The 25,476-nt window shown below is 38.2% G+C and overlaps 2 long non-coding RNA genes across 2 annotated transcripts in view; both read right to left on the bottom strand.

Moving 5' to 3' along the window:
* LOC311087375 overlaps window positions 1–25,476 on the bottom strand; it is a 226,025-nt gene that overhangs the window by 92,432 nt on the left and 108,117 nt on the right. The gene's annotated exons all lie outside the window — the stretch shown is intronic.
* On the bottom strand, window positions 4,932–8,387 carry LOC311087383. The gene is made up of 5 exons (XR_014607252.1): window positions 8,108–8,387; window positions 7,556–7,623; window positions 7,286–7,377; window positions 7,066–7,169; window positions 4,932–6,773 (listed from the first exon to the last, which is right to left on the bottom strand). It is a non-coding gene; the product is annotated as an uncharacterized lncRNA (long non-coding RNA).

A 25,476-nucleotide genomic window follows, 5' to 3' on the forward strand; every position in this document is an offset into this window, starting at 1 on the left:
TAAAAACTGGCACAACTCACCCCACTCTCCCCTATCGAGTTTAAATGCATGATTCGCTTGTATTCATTTTAAAAGAGTTTGTGAAACTTTAATGACGTTATTCGTCAGACCTTTCCTTTATGCCATGTGAGAGCGGGCACAGCACATGTTCAGATCTATGATATGATGTTTATGTATTAGAGCATGTATTTCTTGAGAATTGAGTGTGGTATAAAGAGTAATGTGTCTAGTGCTATGTACCTGCTCAGACATTTGCACTATCAGACATGTGATTGTTTATGATAGTCTGTTAAGGTATCACACAATAACAGAATAGAAGTAGCATTCAGTACGTGATGAAGTGTGGTGTACGTGCAGAGAAAAGTGCTCCTTGTTTGACCTGTGTTTTTCATGTATTTTCTACAGAAATAAATGTGTTGCCCTAGGAAGTGACATCGCATCCTTCTTAAAAGTGTAACATTACCTTACGATTTATTTCGACCAAACCAGACTTGGTGATTGCTGGAACGGTGGTAGGACAAATCGAGATGGGTTTTGTGAGTTTTATTTTGTACATTTTTAATTAAATGTGCTTTACGATGGTCTGCGAGATAAAATGAATGCACATGTTAGGTTTGAAGGATCTTACGATGAAAAATGCCTAAGTTAACTGTTATCTCTGTAGGGATCATTTCCATAACATCCGATCCGAGTCTGTCAGTGGTAAAAACAAGCACTTATAATAGACGTAACGTTACATAGATTGTGCTCAAAATGCTAAAATGATTTGCAGTCCGTTTCCCGGATGACGTATGCAGCGGTCGTGGTCAATACTGGACCAATTTGAATAACGTTATGTCGTTTAGACACAAAAACACGTAAAAACAAGGCTTAAAAATACTGAACTTTCCTTTGCAACGCAAATGGATGATTTGGGCTTAGATAGATTGGCTATTGGTACCAGTATAGCCTTTTACTTCATTTATGTTTGGGGAGACCCAGTTCTGTAGCAGTGTGATTTGTAATGACAGATAATGGTTATTATAATAACAAAAAATATTAATAAAGGTGTAAATTATAAAAATAAAATAAAAACCTTTATCAGAGTTGATAATGATCTATTAGGCAACAAAAATAAGTAAAAAGCATGCCAAAGAAGTTAAAATATTATTTTTTTATTAAACTAGATGTAGGCCTATTGTTGAAGTGTATGAAAAATATGTTCTTAACAAGCACATAACAGTTAACTGAATAAAATGTATTTTGATTTCTTACAGCTCTACAGTGTGGGCCAATTAAAATAGCAGAACAAGGCATTAGAAAAAGAGAGAAAGGAGTTATTTTAAGGTACATTTTTATTCAGATGTTCAGTATCAAGGTATTTGACTTGTGCTGTGCTCTGCTGGTTTTGGTCCTAGTTTGGATCAAATCTTCACTGCAGCTTTTCAGTGTGACTAGATGCAGATATAGATCAGCAAAGTGTTCTAACCACACCAGTCATGATGACTCGCATGCACTCATATCACACTCACACGCACACACACACTTATAGATGTTCTCATCTACTTCTATCAAAGCATCAAATATAAAAATAAACATCTCTTCTGAATGTATTCAAGCTTATGTGAATATCTGTTTTAAGTATTGTGTGTGTCTAGGATGGTCATGTTTGTGCATGAATGTGTACAACTTATGTCCGTAAGTGACTGTGTATTTGTGGGCATTTTTTTAGACGATATTTAAACACTGTTCACTAAAGTTCTTGTTAATCCTTGATTGTAAAGTCCTGTGGAGGAAATCGTAGGGTTCTCTTCTTCATTGTAAGGTTGTGTGCAGGCCCGGACTGGCCATCGGGAGCACCAGGAGAATTCCCTGTGGCCTGCCGACTGATTTTGCCTGCTGCCAGCCAGCGTTTTTTTATATATATTTATATATAATATATATATTATTATAATTTTTTTTATACTACTACCATTACCAGTGTCCAGTGATAATTTTCGAATTCGTCATTCAATAAAATTATTATTATAAAATAAAATCATGAATCTGTTAGTCTTGACTGGCAAGGCTACGATTCCACTTTAAGCCTCAGCCAAACGGTTAAACACAAGCGTGCCGCACAGGCCCTGAAAAGTGAAGCCAGAGCGTCTCGATCGCCCCCCGGTGACTGGTCCTAGTATAGGTCATAAGCCCCGCCTCCCCGTGTTATTCAGCGGGATGTGAGACCAACTAAACAATTAAATTACACTTCAAATATCTTTTTTTCCAAAGGTGGTTTCTTTAATTTGCTGTCGTTTTTATCACGCTGATGTAAGTTCAAGTGTCTGTTTCAAAAATAAGTTGGTTTTTAGTTAGTAACGTGATGCGGTCCCTTGTGAAAAAAAAGTGCACTTAAGTGTACTTTTATAAAGTGTACTTATTACATAAATAATATACTTTAAATATATACACTTAAGTGTGAATTAAATACCATCTTTTCGGCGCACTTAATTCACATTAAGTGTAATTAATTTAAAATATATCATATATTAAGTTGAAATAAAATGTAATAAGTTGCCATTAAGAGTGATTTTTTGGAACAACTTAATTGGTACTTTATTACAACTTTATATATACTTTCATAATTGCTTCTAGTGTTTTTAAAATATACTTAAAGTGCACTACAAAATGTAATGACACGCAATTAATGTGATTTAAAATATACTTTAATGTCAGTTAACAATACACTTAACTGTGAATTAAATGCAATGTTTTCGACACACTGAATGCACATTAAGTGCAATTAATTTCAAATATATCACATATTAAGTTGAAATAAAATGTAATAAGTTGCCATTAAGAGTGATTTTTTTTGGAACAACTTAATTGGTAATTTATTACAACTTTATATCTACTTTCATAATTGCTTCTAGTGTTTTTAAAATATACTTAAAGTGCACTACACCATATAATGACACGCAATTAATGTGATTTAAAATACACTTTAATGTCAGTTAACAATGCACTTAAGTTTGAATTAAAGCTCCAATATGTAAAAAAATTTCACCACAAGAGGGCGCAGTTTCCAACAATAACAAAGGCGAAGCTTGATGACGCTATGAAGGAGGTGACGATGGGAGATGTCGTTTTTAATGCGTTTTCACCATCTAGCGATGTAATAATATCTAAATGGAATTAATGAATCATGATCACGGATGAGGTAATTTATTCGTTTTTGTATTACCTGTATGTCTGATCGTATTATTTTATGCCATCATAATTAATGAACTGCAAGGAACGTGAAATGTTATGCTATATTATCCCGTTACAACTTACAGCTATTTGTCAAATGATTTGTTGGGTTAATGTTGTGCAGTTTTACGTTTATGGTTTATGAAACAATCCATTTGCCACATCATGTTATTTTCTCATAGGTAACATCGTTATTGATAAAAAATGCTACAGTGACAGAATGTACAGCCATGTGGTGTAATTCATATTTATTAAAATCATCTTTACTGTAACTATTACGTTACTTGTACAATAAAAAAATAATTGATTTGCTTACCTGTCTATCAATACACTCGCGAGAGCAGAGTCTCTGTCAAGTCCAAGATTGTCGCGCAGCTCTCTCCATCTCAAAAACGCCTGGCCGATATTTATCCGGGTTTTATTCCTCTGTTTGTCACACAGTCTTCGTGTATCCGAATATGGACGCTTTCGTTTTGTTGGCACTTCAATACTCGCCAAAGAGTAATTGTGATCCATAACAACGATAACCATACAGTCTATGGCTATAACGCTATAACCACCACTTCCGCATTTGACATGGTCCACACCGGAAAAAAAGGATAGTGCGGACATTGCGTCACTGAGAGGCGACATTTCTTTTCCGGGACGGACAGTTATTTAAAATCGGAATTTCTCTGAAATAAAAAAATCTTTTGAGACTTTTGAGATATTGTAAGTACACAACTGGAGGAAATATATCACACTGTGCAAGTTATTTTCTGAAATTTTATTACAAAATTGTTACATATTGGACCTTTAAATGCAATGTTTTCGACACACTGAATGCACGTTAAGTGCAATTAATTTCAAATATATCACATATTAAGTTGAAATAAAATGCAATAAGTTGCCATTAAGAGTGATTTTTTGGAACAACTTAAATGGTACTTTAATACAACTTTATATCTACTTTCATAATTGCTTCTAATATCTTCAAAATATACTTAAAGTGCACTACACAATATAATGACACGCAATTAATGTGATTTAAAATATACTTTAATGTCAGTTAACAATACACTTAAGTGTGAATTAAATGCAATGTTTTACAATCAACAAAAACTAAATGTAAAACCCTCTAAATTTACTGACAAAATAATCTCTAAAAGAAATACATAAAAACCTTTCTGTTGATGCACAAGAAAACCCCAAGAAACACTATGCATAAACACAAACAGTTTTGGAAAGAGACCTTTGGGTAATGCTTTACAAAAATATATTAGTTAACTACTTCAGTTAACATGAACTAAGAATGAATAATACTTTAAGCATTTATTAGTCTAAGTAAGATAATATTAGTCTTGGTTAGATCATGTTGGCTAAAAAATAAACTAATATTAACAAATGAGACCTAATTAAAAGTGTTACCAAACCTTGTTATTTAGCTCTTAAAGGGATACTCCACTTTAAAATGAAAATTCTGTCATCATATACTCACCCTCATGTTGTTTCAAACCTGTATGAATTTCTTTCTTCTGCTGAACAGAAAGAAAGATATTTAGAAGAATATTAGTAACCAGACAGTTTTTGGTACCATTGACCATTGATTTTATTTCCTACTATGAAAGTCAATGGTAGCAAAATCTGTCTGGTTACTAACATTCTTCTAAATATCTTTCTTTCTGTTCAGCAGAAGAAAGAAATTCATACAGGTTTGAAACAACATGAGGGTGAGTATATGATGACAGAATTTTCATTTTAAAGGTGCCATGTGTCAGAATTGAGGTAAAAATATCCAAAAAATGAGCTACACGCATCAAAAGAATGAGAAGAAATAAGGGCGATGATGTCATTAAAAAAATGACAAGTTATAGTACTGCAGAGATATCACCCTGAATTAGCATTAGCATTACTAGCCACGGCCCGACAGGTGTCGTAATACCAGTTTCGGCCATGGGAGGCGGTATGCGGGCAACATAACCACCAGTCAAACATGCAATACACGAATAACTCGCACGGCTTGTGGGCGTACTTGAACCTGATGTCAATCGTGTGGAAAGTACAGCCCACTACTACATTCAAATAAAATCTGATAAAAAAAGGAACAGAACCAGAGTAAACATTGGCACTGCTTTCCATCGCTGGAGACAACTAATGGACATGAAAGAAATGAGGTTCGACTCCGAACTTGCAACATTTCTTTTGGATTGGTAAGTAAGATGCTGTTAGTATTTCGTTAGAAGTTTGTTTTATATGTTTGTGTAGTTTTTTCGGGAAGTTATAACATAGAAATATATCGAAGGCTGTTCGATAAACGTATATATAACGTACATAAATATAGTATTGTAATATAGTACACATATATAGCACAATCTCTATACTACGTGACCTATATTATGTTTATTAAATGGCTTTCCTGAGGTAAATCTGACATAATTGTTCTCCAGCTATGTTACTGACCTCTTCACGCTGATAAAAAACACTGATTGGTCGATATTATGTATGAGGTATGCATTTTGGTAAGTCGTAGCCTACTGTATCTTTCAACAGTGTTCGGGTTTTTTTACTATTAGTAGAGATCGGTTCACGTGTGCTAGGGATCTGTCGTGTAACATTTACAAGCGCCAAAGCGTAATAAAATTGACAGAATCTGAGAGCTGAGATTTTTTTATATCATAACTAACCTGGGGTGCGTTTCCTGAAAGCATCGTTAGCCAACTATGGTCGCAAGTTCCCTCGTTACCAATAGAGTTCAATGGACATTGCGATGAACTTGCGACCATAGTTGGCCAACGATGCTTTCGGGAAACGCACCCCTGCTCTGTCTAGTCTGTCGGTCTCCGTGTCCTCTTTGCTTCGCGATTTTTCTGTGCGTGAGAAAATGGATGTGTGGCGTGAGAGCGTGTGAAAAGTGTCAATTGCGTGAGTCTCACGGTGAATGCGTGAGAGTTGGCAGCTCTGGTTACGTTGGCGCTAGCTTGGTCAACATCAGCGAATGCTGTCTGTCAAATTAATTTAATTCAAACTAACAATAAAAATGTAATATGAACAAAACGAATATGAACATATTCACTGGTAAAGGTGAAGGGGAGTAGCTTGAAAATGTCATATTTCAATATCACTTGACATCAACCAACGTTCCTCTGGAGTCAAAACGTCCTCTATTAGGAGTTGGCTCGGCTTCGGCTATGGCTCTAGGGTCGTTGTGAAGGTAGGCCGTTTCTCGTTTGTTACTCTAGTCTAGAGTAGACCAATTCACTTTCTGGAGGTATACTGCCCCCATCTGGTATGGAATGTGGAGTATGACTTGATTTTTTGCCAGACATAACACATGGCACCTTTAAAGTGGAGTATCCCTTTAAACCTTTACCAGCACCAACATTAAACAGGACCAAATGCTTACTACAGTATTACAGTGAATCTAAGTTTGTCTAAAAAAAAACCTCCAAAAGCACAAAAAACAAAATTATTTGTCACCCAATTTAAGTTGTTGGAAAGTGCTGTTTATGTCAATGTCCCAGATGCTCTCCAGAGTATATGTGAATGGAAATGTTTCAAAGATGCAGGAAAGTCAGAAAAAATGCCTTGAGGAAAAAAACAAACACAAAAGAACAGAAAATTTGTTTAGAATACAGATCCAGTCCATTATTATATTTGGCTCAATTAAATGAAAGATAGATATACAGTTGCGCTTCAAAGTTTATATACACCTTGCAGTATCTGCAAAATGTTAACAATTTTAGCAATAATGGGGATCACAAAAATGTATACGTTTTATCTTTATTTAGTACTACCCTGATGAAGCAGTTTATTCTGCAAGGTGTATGTAAACTTTTGACTGTTAACTGTTGATGAATGTGTGATGTGATTGATTACCTCAGTCACCAGGGCCACATCGTAGTAGAAAGCTGGGCAAGGTTCCTTCTATTTCCCACAAACAGCAGGATTCCACTGACTACGCCATCTTTACTGACACTGGGCTTAAAGTGATTAAAAATAGAGAACCTTTTTATTGCTACTTTACAGGGAATTAAGCATAAGCATATATGACCCATGCAAACCCAGGACCAATGCAAATTAAGAAAGGTATTCTTACATTTTAAGCTTTTTCATGAAGGATGTTCCTGTTCCTGTATTTACCACGGTTGACACAGCAATGCTGCAAGCCTTCTTCCTTTGGTTTATTACCTATAAAATATATGATGATTATAGGGGCATGTGTAAATGCACAGGTGGGAATTTATTACTTGCACATGCAAAAGATTCAAAGCATTTAAAAGCTATAGGGATAGTTAGTGACTTGAAAGTAACGTTAGTGTTTTAGCTTGATCAGGATGTGCTGTCATGATACATCTTGTAACATCACCTCATCAATACAGGTCTGTGATTCCACACCGCTTGCACTGTATCTCCAATAACAAATATGAACTGATCCTGCAAAATGAATGTTTAAATCCAGACAAACACAAAAATATTACATATTCCAAAACTCTTTAAATACAAAATGAAATTGAACACATTACAAGCATTTTTTCTAGAGGTGGGTAATATATGAAATATTTATGGTGGTTATAAGATTGTTTATTTGTATTAAATGTATATACGTCTTCGAGGGGTTACAATATTGGATCAGCAAATTTTTAGTAGCTTGTTTAAAATAATTTAAAAAGTCGGTTTAGTTTTTAAAAAAATCAGCAACCAAATTCCTCGAACACGACCACACACGCCTTCCTCACATTACAATGTAAGACATTATTAGAATGCAATCATGATTGATATGCATATACAAATTATTGAAAACATGATTAATTCACCTCCCGAGTCTATTGAGTTTATAATATCTGCGATTAAAATGCACTCAGCAACTGACGTTACGGTGAAAAAAAATTAACTAAAGAAAGCATCAAGATATACTTACTTGACTGATTATTTGCATCATAACGTCTCATCTGCAAACAAACATCCAAACGTGGTGCTCCTTTTGTTCTCTTGTTTGGCTAGCTTCAGTATCATCACGCATCGCAAACGGATCGCAAAACATAGCGCATTTTTCAAACTCTAGTGAAGTATAGTGCGTCATAATGACGTAGTATTTCTCGCGCATGCGCATTAAACAACATTCATATAACATGCATGATTAAATGTTGTTTCAGCTTTTCTGTTTAAGTTGAAGTTGTTCTAACTCATTGTGTTGTTAAACTCTGTAAGTTCACAAAACTTTACTCATTAACCTAACTAAAAGTCAATCTTTTTTCTCAATGTAGTGTAGTGTGATTAAAATTAAATGTATTTTAACTGAATTTAAATGCAAATTCATTTTGTTTACATTTCTTTAACTTTTGCTCGTAATTAATACAATTAAATGTGTGTTTAATTGACTTAGAACAACATAATGATATTGAAAGTATTATGTTCACAGATGTAAAGTAGCTACAACACATACTATTAGGCTCCTCTCATATATTACATTTTATTTTCAAATATTATGTAGAAAGTTGACACGAGTTGAGTTCATAGAGCAAGGGCTGGTGATAAAAATGTCAACAATAAGTTGTACTGGATTATACTGTATAAGCAGATGTATTGGAAAAATCCATTTCAACTGCATAATGCACACAGTATATATTATAGACAAAACACATTTAAAATACATTAACAAATTAATTTTGGACAACACATTTGAGTTGGAATTAAAATCAATTATTTTCCATGTTTTCCATTAAAACTGTTATTTTATTTAGTATATATTAGTCAATACATCAAAATAAATTTCCTTTAATAACTTATAACTTTAACTTTAATAAATTTAAAACACTATAAATCATAATTATTTAAAATGTATGTTTAAGTAAAACTTAGTAGACATTACAATGTGCATTTTTTAAAACATGCACTTAAGTGTGTTTATAAATATTGTCATGAAAGTGTTCTTTCTTTAAGTAACATTTAATTAGACATTATTAAAAAGTGCATTTGTAAAAAGTGCACTTAAGTGTGTTTATAAAAATTATGATGAAAGTGTACTTTCTTTAAGTTAAGCTTAATTAGACATTATTACAAAGTGCATTTTTAAAAATGCACTTAAGTGTGTTTATAAATATTGTGATGAAAGAGTACTTTCTTTAAGTAAAACTTAATTTGACATTATTACTGTTATGGGAATTTTTGATTTTCCATGATTTACAGTATTGATTTTCATTTACTTTCAGTAAGACATTGAAATGACTCTTTGCTGGACTGTATCTGGTCTGCCAACATATGACTAATGTGTGTGTGTGTGTGTTTTTAAACACTGGGAAACAGGTGAGACGTCAGGAGGAGGCAGATTGAAAAGGGACCTCTGACCCCTAGGGTCAGTGGCCACCCAATTTAGAACTTGTGAGTTTGCAGGGAAGCCTCTCCTTGTTTAGATAAGGGCCTGTAAGCAGAAGACCTTGAAAGCATTATAAAGACTCATCTGCCCTCCCTCCCTGGTCGCACTTGTTTCACAGACTGTACTGGTGACTTCTGTGTGGCAACTGGTGCTTCTTGCAAGAATAAAATACTTTTTAATGATCATTTGAATTTCAGAGTGTCTCTTACGCAGGTGATGATTGTTTAATGAATTTTTGCCACAACAATTACAAAGTGCATTTTTAAAAAGTGTATTTAAGTGTGTTAAGAAATATTGTGATGAAAGTGTACTTTAATTTAAAGTACACTTTCATCACAATATTTATAAACACACTCAAGTACAATTTTTACAAATGCACTTTGTAATAATATCTAATTAAGTTTAATTTCAACTTAATTAGATATTATTACAAAGTGCATTTGTAAAAATTGTACTTGAGTGTGTTTATAAATATTGTGATGAAAGTGTTCTTTCTTTAAGTTAAGCTTAATTAGACATTATTACAAAGTGCATTTTTAAAAATACACTTAAGTGTGTTTATAAATATTGTGATGAAAGTGTACTTTAAGTTAAACTTAATTAGATATTATTACAAAGTGCATTTGTAAAAAGTGCACTTAAGTGTGTTAATAAATATTGTCATTAAAGTGTATTCCCTTTAAGTACACATAAGTGGTCTTTAATTTTATTATATTATCTGCAAGTGCACTTTTCAAAAAGTATACTTTTATTATTTCAAGCACACAAAAAGTGTGCTTTCAATTAGGGCTGCTCCGAATACCATTTTTTTGAGCTTCGAAGCTTCGGTAGTAATGAACATCGAATATTCGAAGCTTCGGAGAGAGGGGGCTGAACATATTCTTCTTTCTAATAAAGGCAGTATTCTCTGTGTCTTTGTCCGTTTGCATTCTTATTATTTCGAGAACCGTTCATCCAATCGACTTCACAAGGGAGTGCAGGTGCAATATAGATGGACACGCGAGACCTGACACATTCAGAATTAATAAACTTTTAGTAAACTACAGAACAGCACGAGCGGGAAGCGGCGCACGTACCTCACGCGGGCAGGGCTTATATGCTCCGAGAATGGACACTGCACTAGTGATATTAAACACACACACACAGGTCTGTTAAATTAAGCAATACTTTTAAGGTAGTTTCATATTTTTCTGGCTAACAAATTACTGACACAGTAAAGGGTAGATTTAAATGAAGAAAAACGAAATTTAAATAAAGAAAAACGAAATTTACTACATAAAGAAAAACGAAATTTAAATAAAGAAAAAACTAAATTTAAATAAAGAAAAACTAAATTTAAATAAAGAAAAACTCAATTTAAATAAAGAAAAAACGAAATTTAAATAAAGAAAAACGAAATTTAAATAAAGAAAAACGAAATTAAGTTAAATTAAAAACGAGATTAATTTAGATTGATAATAACGTGTAAAAAGGCGAATACATTTTGTTTCTATTATTCTGTTTTCCACAATGTCAAAGCAACACAGCTTAACCCAAAACACAAGCTCAAACATGCACTTCGGTCCATACAAACTCCGCTGTTCTGCACTCTAGCCAGAGAACACTCCCGTTGCTGGAACACTCAGGCGTCGTTCTATTTCTAGCATGCACGCGTTTTCCGCGTGGCTCGAGCCGCGCCTGAGACGTGTCTCACTCAGGCAGTGTGCAAACTCCAACCTGTTAACATGAGAGACGCTCACGCCACGCAGCCAGTGTGTGCCGGCCTTATTCAAGCGCAAATGACAACTGTTTTGCAGGAGATCCCAGAAAATATTCGAATGTCAAATTTTAAAATCGAATACCAACCCACCGAACGAATATTCGATTATTCGGGTCCAGCCCTACTTTCAATACAATTAAGCACACTTCTTTTTCACAAGGGGTGGTGTAACGTCATGATTGACAGCTGTGATTGACAGGTTCTCCGAGCAAAGTAGTCACTGAAGCACCAACGGACAATTTTTTCGGGATCTTCGGAGTACTGAGATTGTATTTACTTTATTTTAACAAGCCTCTTGTCATACTGCAATCAATTTTTTAAAAAGTGTGCAGAAAGCGTCTATCTTTTTTTACAGTCTATGGTTAAACAGAAAATGATGATGGAGAGAAAACGGCCAGGTGGAGCAGAGAGGGAAAGGACAATGAAAAAGAAAGCACTCCAAGAACAAGCATCAAAATGTTGCAAAATGAATGACCTGTTCAGGGCTTCAAGTGCAGTTCAGTTTCATCTGTAAATACTGTACTTTTTTCTTTGTTAACTTAGTATTGAAATGCTAGCAAATGTAAGCGGTATAGCGCCCCTATTACTATCGTCACTCAAAATACTGTATTTTGAGGCTAAAGGAGATTAATATTTAGTGTAAAGTTACATTAGTAATTTAGCAGACAAATATTAACATGTATGTGGTACTGGGTGCAGGGAGACAGGAGTGATAGTGCAGACATCAACAAAAAATAATGCAACAACATTTTATTAGACAATTTAGAAAATTATGTCTGCCCATTTGTGAGGTTTAAAACTTTTTTTTTTTTTTTTGATCAAATGAAGGTGGAGACAGTCAACCTAGCACTAGCTGTGGTGCAATGATCACACATTCAGCCAGGGAGTGAGATGACATGTAGAAGCAAAATATTTGTTTTGGGGTTTTTGGGGGGTTTTTTTACATATTGTATGAAATATAGTGTTGCTATGTTGGATATTTAAGTTATTTTAAGATAAAAACAACATTTTGTCATACTATAATACTTTGATTTTTTACTAAAATAAATGTAGATTCTGGGCAAACAAATTACAATAAGGTGGTTGTTTTACACCAAGGTGGAGACAGTTCTGTTTGTAACATGAGGCCAGAACAAGTGACAGGTGAAGAAGAGACAGATGAATAAGAGACAGGTACAAGAAAAATACACACACTTTACACATACCCGGCCGTGTGCGGGGTGGGTGAGTTTTCAATATCTCTGTAAATAATCAGATGTGTGTGCAATCACCATCTCAACACTCAACTGGTTAAAGTTGTGGCCCATCTCTTAAAGGGGAAGTTCTGATATTCAGTTTGTCTTAAAGGAGAAGTTGACTTTGTTTCTTCAGCATGCGCCTTAAGCAAGTGTTTTCATCAGCCTCTTCTGCAGGACTTTATTAGTACAAAGTTGTGCTATATAATACTGCAAGGCTGGTAAAAAGAGGAATGAATTTGAATCTAAATTTGAACTTTTTGCAAGTTGAGTGCTTTTGACTCTGTATGGGATCAGGTGAAAGAGTTTTAACTTTAGCTCTGGTAATTCTTCCAGCTGTGTACCGAGCCCTTGCACATTTACAAAGACCTTACGCTTTACAAAGATGCCTACACACACACACACACGCGCGCATGCACAAACACACACAACACTCATGCACTGAAAACAAATCCTGATAATTTCAAATGATTTTTTATTTTATTTATATATATATATTAGGGCTGTAATCTCCCAGTCGATTATTTGGTCGATACGTTCTGGCTCGACTAAAATTCTGATTGGTCGATTTTTTTGCCGCGTTCATTTCATTAGTTTTGCCGCGTTCATTTCATTAGTTTTGTCGCGTTCATTTCATCAGTTTTGCCGCGTTCATTTCATCAGTTTTGCCGCGTTCATTTCATCAGTTTTGCCGCGTTCATTTAATCAGGTGGACAGCACTAATTGCTAATGGGGGTGTTTTCAGATTTCCCAGGTAACAGTCTGTCTTCAGAACACCCCCCTTGTTTTCACTTCTTTTGGATTAGCCCGACCCACTGGAGAATAGAGACAGATTGAAGAAAGTAGGCTACTAGAAGGTTTGCTGAATATTATTACTTGATCTGGGCCCGGTTTCCCGATAACGCTCACTCTTAGCGTGCTAAGAAGACTCGAAAGATATATCTCACCAAATTTGTTTATTTTCCTAAGTGTGTTCCCCAAACTATACCTTAGGAAGCTGCTTAAGATATACCTTCTTACGTGCGACGTGACCCGGCGCTGTCCGTGCAATGGTGCTGAATTGTTTGAAATCGATGGCTCGAGAATCAATTATTCTCTCGTGCAGGGGCTGTTTATGTGAAAAAGCGGTGATCTTTATAAAATAAGCACTTCAGAAATAGTTGAAATTGCAATTTATTATGATTATTGGATATTATAAAAAATAATCCAAACTATAAAAGCCTATAATAGCCTAGCCTACATATTTTAAAACTGTAACATATAGCCTATTGCTGCCACAATAACCTTTTCAAAAATTTACGTGCCGCATTTTCATTCCCATTTTTGTTCGCTGAGGTGGAGCTGCGATGAAATATTGTTCTTGTGTAAATACTTTCCAGCATTTCAGTAATAAAAGTTTACATCTTGCGTACGGTGCTCGGCAGTGACCAAAAAGGATTTAAACCGTGAATTTTGAATCTCTTGTAAACTCGGAGATGTGGATTCAGACGGCAATTAAATTACCACACGACCTGTTTGTCAAAAAACAGAAGGTACTAAATTGGCCAGGGATTTTTACGCGGATTGGGTGAGAAAAACACTGATATTATGGATTCGGACGGCACTAAAATCACCGACTTACCCCTGTAAATGTTTAAAATACCGGACGAGCCCATGAGAAACAATATTAGCGTCCGAATAGGACTTAACTGACAGTAGCCTATGCTTTCACTGGCCTTTAAAAGAGCATTTTAATTCAATTCATAATATTGTATAATAATATAATTAAAAATCTAACAACAATCAGTGTAATGACAATTTTATTCTTTGCATGAGAACACTTGAATTAGCCTATTTTAATACTGTCTGGGTGTATTAAAACTTCAGAATTATATTCATTTAGACCTGCAACAACGCTAAGAGAGAGCTACGAATGGTCCAGACCAACCTTACGAAAGTGTGACTTACAAAAGATATACTTAGCGTACGAACGTTTCGGGAACCGTCCCATAAGGTTAAGAGAGAGGTTAAGGAATAGGTTAAGAACTACTTAGAGATAAGAACCCTTTGGGAAACCGGGCCCTGGTTGGTTAATAAATATTATTTTTTTATTAAAGTGGACGTGCCTTTTGTGTTTAAGAGTAAAAGCTTTAAGTTAATAGTCTATTCGTGTCTCAGCCGCGAAGCTGAGCTTCTATGTTCGCGAGCTGCACAGAGTGGCTGAAATTATAGTGTCTGTCAGTTATTATAATACATATGACAAAAACAATTGTCTAAATTATGTTACATATTCCTCAAAAGTTCTTGTCATGATATCACTAGTTGACAACTAGTACTATTTTCGGAAATCATAGGCTATGATATTGCACACAGTAATACTCGTGTGTCAGACTCATTTCAGTGCAAAATAATTACGTCAAAAACGATTTAATACTGCAAATAGGTGCACAGTGCGCAGCTAATTAATTTAAAGTTTTTTTTTTTTTTTTTACGTCATTTTTAGTCGAAAATTTCAGGACTTTAGTCGACCAAGATTTTCTTTGGTTGATTACAGCCCTAATACATATATATATATATATATATATATATATATATATATATATATATATATATATATACAAATTTAATGTGTGTATCAGTGCATTGCACTTGTGAAAAACACACTTAATGACCTTTTTAAACCAAAAATTGTAAAAAGAAAAGGTCAAGCCTTATTTGTTGGCAGATGCCACTTGGTTTGATATACTGTGTCGAATGCAATGAAATTTACACATTTTAAAGCTTCCAAGGTTTTTCCAAGGTTCACCAGATGTCATATACAGTGCTATGCATAAGTTTAGACACCCATGCTAAAGTTGACTAAAAAGAGGAATAAAAAATCATCTTTTGGAAATTGAACTTAATGCCTTAAAAAAAATAGGAAAAATCCAACCTTTAAGGACACCAATTTTCTTTGTGAATGAATAATGTATCGTAAATAAATAAATGTTCTTCCTTAAAATACAGGGTGCATAAGTTTGGACACCCCTATGTTAAATTCCCATAGAGGCAAGCAGATTTTTATTTTTAAAGGCCAGTTACTTCATGGATCCAGGATACTATGCATCCTGATAAAGTTCCCTTGGCCTTTGGAATTAAAATAGCCCCACATCATCACATAGCCTTCACCATACCTAGAGATTGGCATGGAGTACTTTCCATAAGATCATCTCTCAATGCAAATCAAACCAGCTATTAGGCTAACTGAAATAAAACCATGCCAATCTCTAGGTATGTTGAAGGCTATGTGATGATGTGGGGCTATTTTAATTCCAAAGGCCAAGGGAACTTTATCAGGATGCAAGAACGACTTGAGAACAGAATGACGTTGACAAAACTTTGGGACCAGGTCTAGGTCGTAGATACACCTTCACAAGACCTGGGGCAAACTCAATGCAAGGCTCACTCACAGAAAGAGCCTGCAGATCCCCCACACTCTTGAGAGAGGCCAATGCTAACAAAAGCGCCACCTTAGCCCCTTTCACACAGAGATTCCGGAAAATACACGGATAATGTGTCCTGGGATTTGTCCCGGGATCTTTTGATTTTGGTTCATTCACACTGCCAGTTATATCCGGAATCTGTGAGTGCGACATGTGACGTCAGGATGTGATAACTCCTGTCAGATGTCAGTTCTGCTGATAACTCCTCTTCGTCATTTATACACAAAGACGAGTCCATACTGCGTCATCACTACGACACACCCCTTATGGCATTGGTCCTGGCTTTTGTTCACACAGTTTATCCTGGCAATGTTACTAGGTCCCCATCCCGGCATGGATCCCGGCATCAATCCCGGGACGTGTTTGCGTTCACACAGAAGGCACTCTGTCAATTTTACGGCAATTTCCCGGGACCAAAGCGCTGTGTGAAAGGGGTTCTTGAGAGTCAGAATCCAGTCCGGAGCTGACTCCAAGGGTTCAAAGGGAGGCTCTAATAGCCCCTCCAAAACAACTGATAAATCCCAGGTGGGGACACTAATAGGACATGCAGGCCTCAAGCAAGGCAAGGCAAGTTTATTTATATAGCACATTTCATACACAATGGCAATTCAAAGTGCTTTACATAGAAGAAATTAAAATAATAAAAAGAAATAAGAATAATTAAAACAGTTTAGAAAAAAATAAATAAAATACAGGACAGTACAAACAGTCTAACTCCATGCATAAACGAGGAGACCAGACGGTGTCTATCTAGGAGGACCTCGTCTGGCTCCTGACAGAAACTCTCAAGGTAGTAGCAGCTGCTCCAGACACAAACTTATCCTGCAGGAATTCCAGCACTGAACCGACCGGGCAGCTGACTGGGTCCACTGCATGAGCCGAACACCAAGACTCAAAGACCTTCCACTTAGAAAAATATAGCCGCCTAGTAGAAGGCACACAAGCGTTATCAATGGTCTCCCAAACATTAGCGGGAAGACCAGACGCCACTGTCGCTAGCGATTCCCTTTTATCGGCCACACCCACAGCCTCCATATCTCGGGTCGAGGATGCCAAATCTTGCCCTGGAGCTGAGACAACGGATCTCTCCTGATAGGAATCTGCCAAGGGGACCCCTCCACCAGGGAGCTCATTTCCGAGAACCACGTCTGGGATGGCAAGAATGGGGCTACCAGAAGGAGGCGGATTCCACACTCCCTTACTCTGCAAAGGACTGCAGGGATGAGCTTGACTGGAAGGAATGCATACAGTCTCAAATCCTGCCACAGATGAGCGAAGGCATCTATCCCCAGAGGCGTCGTATGAGACAGGGAAAACCACAGTATAAGTTCACTGTATAAGAGTGAGTGATGTAGCGTCCCTGAGGAGGCGCCCGCGCCATCAGCCAATTAATTGGCGTGGTTCTATACGGGTTCAGACTAGTGTTGTCAAAAGACCCGGTACTTCGATACCAATTCAGTACTAAAAAAATGAAACCGTTATGTTACCAGCTTTTCTTAAGTACCGGTGGTACCGAAGTACCGGATTAATCCGGTTCTTGATGCGCTGTCCAAAAGGTGCACAGTTGCGTCCTCTTCATAAAAACACAGAGACATGGCGACCGGCGGCACTACTAATGCGGTGGCTCTGAATCCACTCGTTGACAAGAAAGGAGGAAAGAGACACATATGGAAATATTTTGGATTAGGCTAATGGCACGTTGCTATAAGGGGCCGTTCACATAGCTAATTTTTTGCGTGTGCAAATTCGTTATTTGCAAATTCGTTATTTCAAATGCATATATGTTAGCATAACGGTCTCTTGAGGGCACCGAAGGGAGACGGGCACTGTATAGCGAGATGCACTTCGGGGGGGACTACCCTCAATGGCCTGTGCCCTTGGGCGTCAGGACCTTTTTCCCGCAGCCTTCTTGTGAATAATGAGCAATAACGTCTTACCCCTTGAAGGCTGCGGCTGAGCGCGCTTTCCGTGTCCCCAGCTTCTTCCTTTCTGTGGGGGAGCACGGGAAGCCACGCTCTGTGTTTGTGTGGCACGGTGTGAAGAGCTGGCTTTAGATGTTTGGGGCTGCTCCCGCTCAGCAGCCCCGGAGACATGTGTATGGCGGGGGAGTCCTGAAACCTCTCGACAACCGAGTTTACTGCGTTGCCAAAGAGGCTAGAGGAAGAGATAGGAGTATCCATCAAAAGATTTTTATCTTTCTCCTTAGTGTTGCTCAAATTCAACCAAAGATGTCTCTCAGTGGCCACCAGGGCTGCCATAGACCGGCCAATAGTTTTAGCCGTCTCCTTGGCGGCCCTGAGAGACAAATCTGTGGCCCGACGCAGTTCGCAAACCGTGTCCAGGCCAATACCCCCGCCCTCATCAAGATCTCCTAATAGATCGGCCTGGTAAGCCTGCAGCAGTGACATGGTCTTTATAATTTGAAATAGAGGAATAGTGAGATGTTTGTGCACTATGATATGAGAAGGGTTTCTCCCACGATCTCGACACCTCGCCCCTGTTTTGAGATTGTGAAAGAGAAGGCAGGAAGCGTTCGTCAAGTTTACTTTTTTAACGAACGTCCTGCTTATCTGCCGGCCAATCGGTGTGTAATCTTTCAACTGCTCTCGTTACAACCTCAACGAGCTCTGCAAAAGCACGAGACTGAGGTGGCGAATCCTCAGTACCTCCTGCTTCGACACTAACAACATCTAGTTCCTCAGAACTAGCCCTCGAGCGCTGACCGTGCATGCTTCTCACCCAAACAAACAACGCACAAAACATGTCTCTTTGTCTTACCGGCTCCTGGAAATGCCTAGTAGGAGGGGCTGTGAACAGGAAACGATTATATGTAATCCTGAAGGAGAGGGTTGGTCTATTAAGAGTATTTAGACCCAAAGCTCATGAATGTTTATGTGTTTGTATTGTTTTCTAAGTGGTAATGTAACTGGAAAAAGAGAGACATTATCAATGTATAGTTGGTAAGGTTGCCAATACTTTGTGAACTATGAAACGTATAGTTTCAAAAAACAGAAGACTAGGAAAGCTTCAGGCCCAGACGGCATCTCATCTGCTTGTCTAAAAGCTTGCGCTGACCAACTGGCCCCAGTCTTCACACAGATCTTCAACAGATCATTGGAGCTTTGTGAAGTTCCCTGCTGCTTCAAACGCTCCACTATCATTCCGGTTCCCAAAAAAACTAAAATCACTGGACTTAATGACTATAGACCTGTCGCTCTCACATCTGTGGTCATGAAGTCGTTTGAAAGACTGGTGTTGGCCTATCTGAAGGACATCACTGGACCCCTGCTGGATCCCTTTCAGTTTGCTTACAGAGCAAACAGGTCTGTGGATGATGCAGTCAACATGGGACTGCACTATATCCTGCAACATCTTGACAGACCTGGGACTTATGCACAGATCTTATTCGTGGACTTCAGTTCGGCCTTCAATACCATCATCCCTGATCTTCTCACAGCCAAACTGACTCAGCTCTCCATGCCATCCTCAATCTGTCAGTGGATCTCCAGCTTCCTGACGGACCGGCAGCAGCTAGTGAGACTGGGGAAACTCACATCCAGGACCCTCACCATCAGCACTGGCGCCCCCCAAGGGTGCGTTCTCTCCCCACTGCTCTTCTCCCTGTACACTAATGACTGCACTTCTAAAGACCCCTCTGTCAAGCTCCTGAAATTTGCAGACGACACCACTGTCATCGGTCTCATCCAAAATGGTGACGAGTCTGCTTACAGACTGGGAGTTGAACAGCGGGCTGTCTGGTGCAGCTATAACAACCTTGAGCTGAACACGCTCAAAACAGTGGAGATGATCGTGGACTTCAGGAGAAACACCCCAGCACTCGCCCCAGCACTCGCCCCTCTCACCATCATGAACAGCACTGTGGAAGCAGTGGAGTCATTCAGGTTCCTGGGCTCTACCATCTCTCAGGACCTGAAGTGGGCAAATCACATTGACTCCATTGTGAAAAAGGCCCAGCAGAGACTGTACTTCCTTCGCCAGCTGAAGAAGTTCAATCTGCCACAGGAGCTGCTGATCCAGTTCTACTCAGCCGTCATTGAGTCATTGTAGTCATTGTAGTCTCGGACATCAGGAGACTACAACGGACAGTCCGGACTGCAGAGAGGATTATTGGTGCCCCCCTGCCAACCCTCCAGGACCTGTACTCTTCCAGAGTGAGGAAGAGAGCAGGTAAAATCATCACAGACTCCACTCACCCTGGTCACCTCCTGTTTGAACTGTTACCGTCAGGACGGCGACACAGATCACTGGCCACAAGAACATCCAGGCACAGGAACAGTTTCTTTCCACAGGCCATTTCCCTCCTGAACACTTAACATGCCCCCCAAAGCATATGCCTGTAAGTGCAATACTCCCACTGTCTAGTGCAATAAACTCAGGTGATATTTATATCTATATTATTCATACTACAAAAATACTGTAAATATGTTAATAATCTGTAACATGCACTAGACTCCCACTGTCTAGTGTAATATTCTCTAATTCAGGTGATATTTATATTTATATTATTCATACTACTCAAATACTGTAAATATGTTCATAATATGTAAATGTTTATTCGGACTAAACCCAACTGTGACCCTACTTTTTTTTTTTTTTTTTACTATTTATACTATTTTTATTTTTATCCTTTTAAATATATTGTATTCTTAGAATTGTATTACTATGTTTCTTGTTAGGGGTTCAAGCATGAAATGCTGAAACCCTATTGTAATTGTAAGGATTCGTAAAACGCATCGTGCAGGACAAACCGTAAGGCCTAGAGACTTGAAACCTGGCCAGATGCTAGGCCTCAATGTGGGGACAACCTATCAGAGTATGACCCCGATTGGCCCATAGGTGGCGCTACAGCAACCAAAAGTTCAAAATCACTCATAACTCTTAGACCGTTTGTCCCAGGATCAAGAGTCTTATATCGTTGGAATCCTTGGCTCGAGGCGGACAAAATGGCTATCTCCGATTTGGATGTAGGCAGGGAAACATTTCTGCTATGTCGAATTTTGTCCAAAACCTACTTTTGCGAACTAGTCCCTGGTTTTTCGCCCGATCGGAACCAAACCAGTCTAGGACAATTCTCTGGACTCTCTAGATCAATAATTATCAAAAAAAAGTTGAACTTTGGCATTTGGGTGGCTGTAACAGGGTCATTTAGAAAAGGGGCGTTGCAAAATACACTCAAAAGCCTATAAATCCCAAAGGAAAACTCAGAACTTGACCAAAATTGATGAGCATATGTGTCAGAACACGGTGAGGAAGCATGCAGAGTTTCATGGAGATCGGACCATAGGTGGCGCTATAACTGGCAAAAAGCCTTCATTCTTATTAGGGGTTCAAGCATGAAATGCTGAAACCCTATTGTAATTGTAAGGATTCGTAAAACGCATCGTGCAGGACAAACCGTAAGGCCTAGAGACTTGAAACCTGGCCAGATGCTAGGCCTCAATGTGGGGACAACCTATCAGAGTATGACCCCGATTGGCCCATAGGTGGCGCTACAGCAACCAAAAGTTCAAAATCACTCATAACTCTTAGACCGTTTGTCCCAGGATCAAGAGTCTTATATCGTTGGAATCCTTGGCTCGAGGCGGACAAAATGGCTATCTCCGATTTGGATGTAGGCAGGGAAACATTTCTGCTATGTCGAATTTTGTCCAAAACCTACTTTTGCGAACTAGTCCCTGGTTTTTCGCCCGATCGGAACCAAACCAGTCTAGGACAATTCTCTGGACTCTCTAGATCAATAATTATCAAAAAAAAGTTGAACTTTGGCATTTGGGTGGCTGTAACAGGGTCATTTAGAAAAGGGGCGTGGCAAAATACACTCAAAAGCCTATAAATCCCAAAGGAAAACTCAGAACTTGACCAAAATTGATGAGCATATGTGTCAGAACACGGTGAGGAAGCATGCAGAGTTTCATGGAGATCGGACCATAGGTGGCGCTATAACTGGCAAAAAGCCTTCATTCTTATTAGGGGTTCAAGCATGAAATGCTGAAACCCTATTCTGCCCTACAAAGGCAAAAGACCTTAACTCACCAGAGTGTGAAACTGAGAAAAATGACTTTAAAGTTTTTTTGTTGTCCAGCCAATTGTATGATAGGTAGGACACTGAAAATTTGCCAAGTAGTTGTCATAATGAATATATTTATCTACATAAAAAAAAATTGAACTCAAACTTGACCTTTGACCCTTATTCGGAAGTTACTGCATTCTGCCTTTGCATTATCTGCAAAACAATAATGGCTCATACAAAGGCAAAGTACCTTAACTTCTAATTTATTGACCATTTTGACTTTTATCACTCTATAAAAACATTTCTATGATAACAATGATAGTCTTAAAATAACATTTAGTGAGTTCTGTTTAGAAGGCTTAATATTACATCAATAGAATATTATAAAATAAAAAATAATGAGAAGGCTACTGTACTGGATCGTTTTAAAACTTTATCGGTGTTCTTAATTTAAGTAAAAAAACACTAAAGAAGAAGTTAAAGTAACCTTTCACAAATATTTCTTACATTTGAAAGATTTGATTTGACACACACACACACACACACACACACACACACACAGAGGCCTCTGTTTTCTGACGTGCTCTCTGCTTGCCGTTGCGGATTGAGGAACGCGCTGATTAGCCGGTTTCATATGTTGTGTGTGCAAAGATAAGCGCCAGTAAATTTAAAGTATATGCTTAACGGCCCAAAAACCAGGACATTTTCATCACTTTATAAATTTTTTTTTTAAAAACAGCCACGACGGCCAGGACAAGACGTGAAACCATGACATGTCCTGGGAAAACAGGACGTTTGGGTCACCCTAATTTTAACTGTTTAACCGGACGTCTGCCTACTAATAGCCTATACAGCGACACTTAAAATGTCAACCTCCTTACAACTTGCACTTTGATAGATTAGGTTAGCCAGCCGGCACATGATGGATTTAAACAATGGATTGTCTTCTCAGTGGATGTCGTTTTCCATGGATTTTGAGTTTGACCATGTTAAAAAAAAGGTAAGCTGCAATCTAAGTTATATCTGCTGGGTTTGTTTGTTTGCGTGGTAATGTTTTCTCCTCCCCTTACTTATCGTGAGGCGTCCCCAACCCACTCAATTACATATAGGCATTGAATATGCAGTAATATATGTACCTATATGTAATATGTACCTATAATATACATATAGGTATTACATTACACCGTAACTTCAGCGCGGCAAAAATTTAACGTTGGTAAAACAAAGGCAGAGTGCCTTAACTCCAACTGTAACTTGATTCCAGCATTCTAGAGTGCAGCGGAACAAAGCTAAAAGACCGTAACTGATGTTAAGGGCTTCTGCCTTTGCTTTCCCTCTGCTTTTGGAAGTTATGACAAAAACAACATCTTATTTTTAGCAGAAAAGAACAAAATTAACTCAAGATATTTTTCCACATGATAAAACTGATGTCCATTGTTCCAAAAATGGCAATAACTAATTTTGACCAAAATTGAAGTTAAGGTCTTTTGCCTTTGCACGGCAGTATTGTAATTGTAAGGATTCGTAAAACGCATCGTGCAGGACAAACCGTAAGGCCTAGAGACTTGAAACCTGGCCAGATGGTAGGCCTCAATGTGGGGACAACCTATCAGAGTATGACCCCGATTGGCCCATAGGTGGCGCTACAGCAACCAAAAGTTCAAAATCGCTCATAACTCTTAGACCGTTTGTCCCAGGATCAAGTGTCTTATATCGTTGGAATCCTTGGCTCGAGGCGGACAAAATGGCTATCTCCGATTTGGATGTAGGCAGGGAAACATTTCTGCTATGTCGAATTTTGTCCAAAACCTACTTTTGCGAACTAGTCCCTGGTTTTTCGCCCGATCGGAACCAAACCAGTCTAGGACAATTCTCTGGACTCTCTAGATCAATAATTATCAAAAAAAAGTTGAACTTTGGCATTTGGGTGGCTGTAACAGGGTCATTTAGAAAAGGGGCGTGGCAAAATACACTCAAAAGCCTATAAATCCCAAAGGAAAACTCAGAACTTGACCAAAATTGATGAGCATATGTGTCAGAACACGGTGAGGAAGCATGCAGAGTTTCATGGAGATCGGACCATAGGTGGCGCTATAACTGGCAAAAAGCCTTCATTCTTATTAGGGGTTCAAGCATGAAATGCTGAAACCCTATTGTAATTGTAAGGATTCGTAAAACGCATCGTGCAGGACAAACCGTAAGGCCTAGAGACTTGAAACCTGGCCAGATGCTAGGCCTCAATGTGGGGACAACCTATCAGAGTATGACCCCGATTGGCCCATAGGTGGCGCTACAGCAACCAAAAGTTCAAAATCACTCATAACTCTTAGACCGTTTGTCCCAGGATCAAGAGTCTTATATCGTTGGAATCCTTGGCTCGAGTCGGACAAAATGGCTATCTCCGATTTGGATGTAGGCAGGGAAACATTTCTGCTATGTCGAATTTTGTCCAAAACCTACTTTTGCGAACTAGTCCCTGGTTTTTCGCCCGATCGGAACCAAACCAGTCTAGGACAATTCTCTGGACTCTCTAGATCAATAATTATCAAAAAAAAGTTGAACTTTGGCATTTGGGTGGCTGTAACAGGGTCATTTAGAAAAGGGGCGTGGCAAAATACACTCAAAAGCCTATAAATCCCAAAGGAAAACTCAGAACTTGACCAAAATTGATGAGCATATGTGTCAGAACACGGTGAGGAAGCATGCAGAGTTTCATGGAGATCGGACCATAGGTGGCGCTATAACTGGCAAAAAGCCTTCATTCTTATTAGGGGTTCAAGCATGAAATGCTGAAACCCTATTGTAATTGTAAGGATTCGTAAAACGCATCGTGCAGGACAAACCGTAAGGCCTAGAGACTTGAAACCTGGCCAGATGGTAGGCCTCAATGTGGGGACAACCTATCAGAGTATGACCCCGATTGGCCCATAGGTGGCGCTACAGCAACCAAAAGTTCAAAATCGCTCATAACTCTTAGACCGTTTGTCCCAGGATCAAGTGTCTTATATCGTTGGAATCCTTGGCTCGAGGCGGACAAAATGGCTATATCCGATTTGCTCACCCTTCAGGCGCCAATTTCGAGTAAATTGCATTTTTTTGAAAAACCTATTTTTGCAAACTTCTCCTAGGTTTTTCGCCCGATCGGAACCAAACCACTGCCTGAGTATTCTCTGGAGTCTGTCAATCAATAATCATCCAAAAAATTCAAAATTTCAATTAACGGTCGATAAGGGGAACCAAAATATTTGATGGCACCATGGCCACTTTTACTAAAACGGTTATAAATTGTGAACAGAAAGAGATTTTTTTGCTAAACTTGGGATACATCTTCCAGAGCTCAACCTGAGATCACTTGAGAGAAATCGCAACAATTGGCCACTTGGTGGCACTATAAAATGGTTATAACTTGTGAACGGAATGAGATATTT

The sequence above is a fragment of the Abramis brama genome, assembly GCF_963993115.1.
Source record: "Abramis brama genome assembly, chromosome: 7".
Taxonomy (NCBI): domain Eukaryota; kingdom Metazoa; phylum Chordata; class Actinopteri; order Cypriniformes; family Leuciscidae; genus Abramis; species Abramis brama.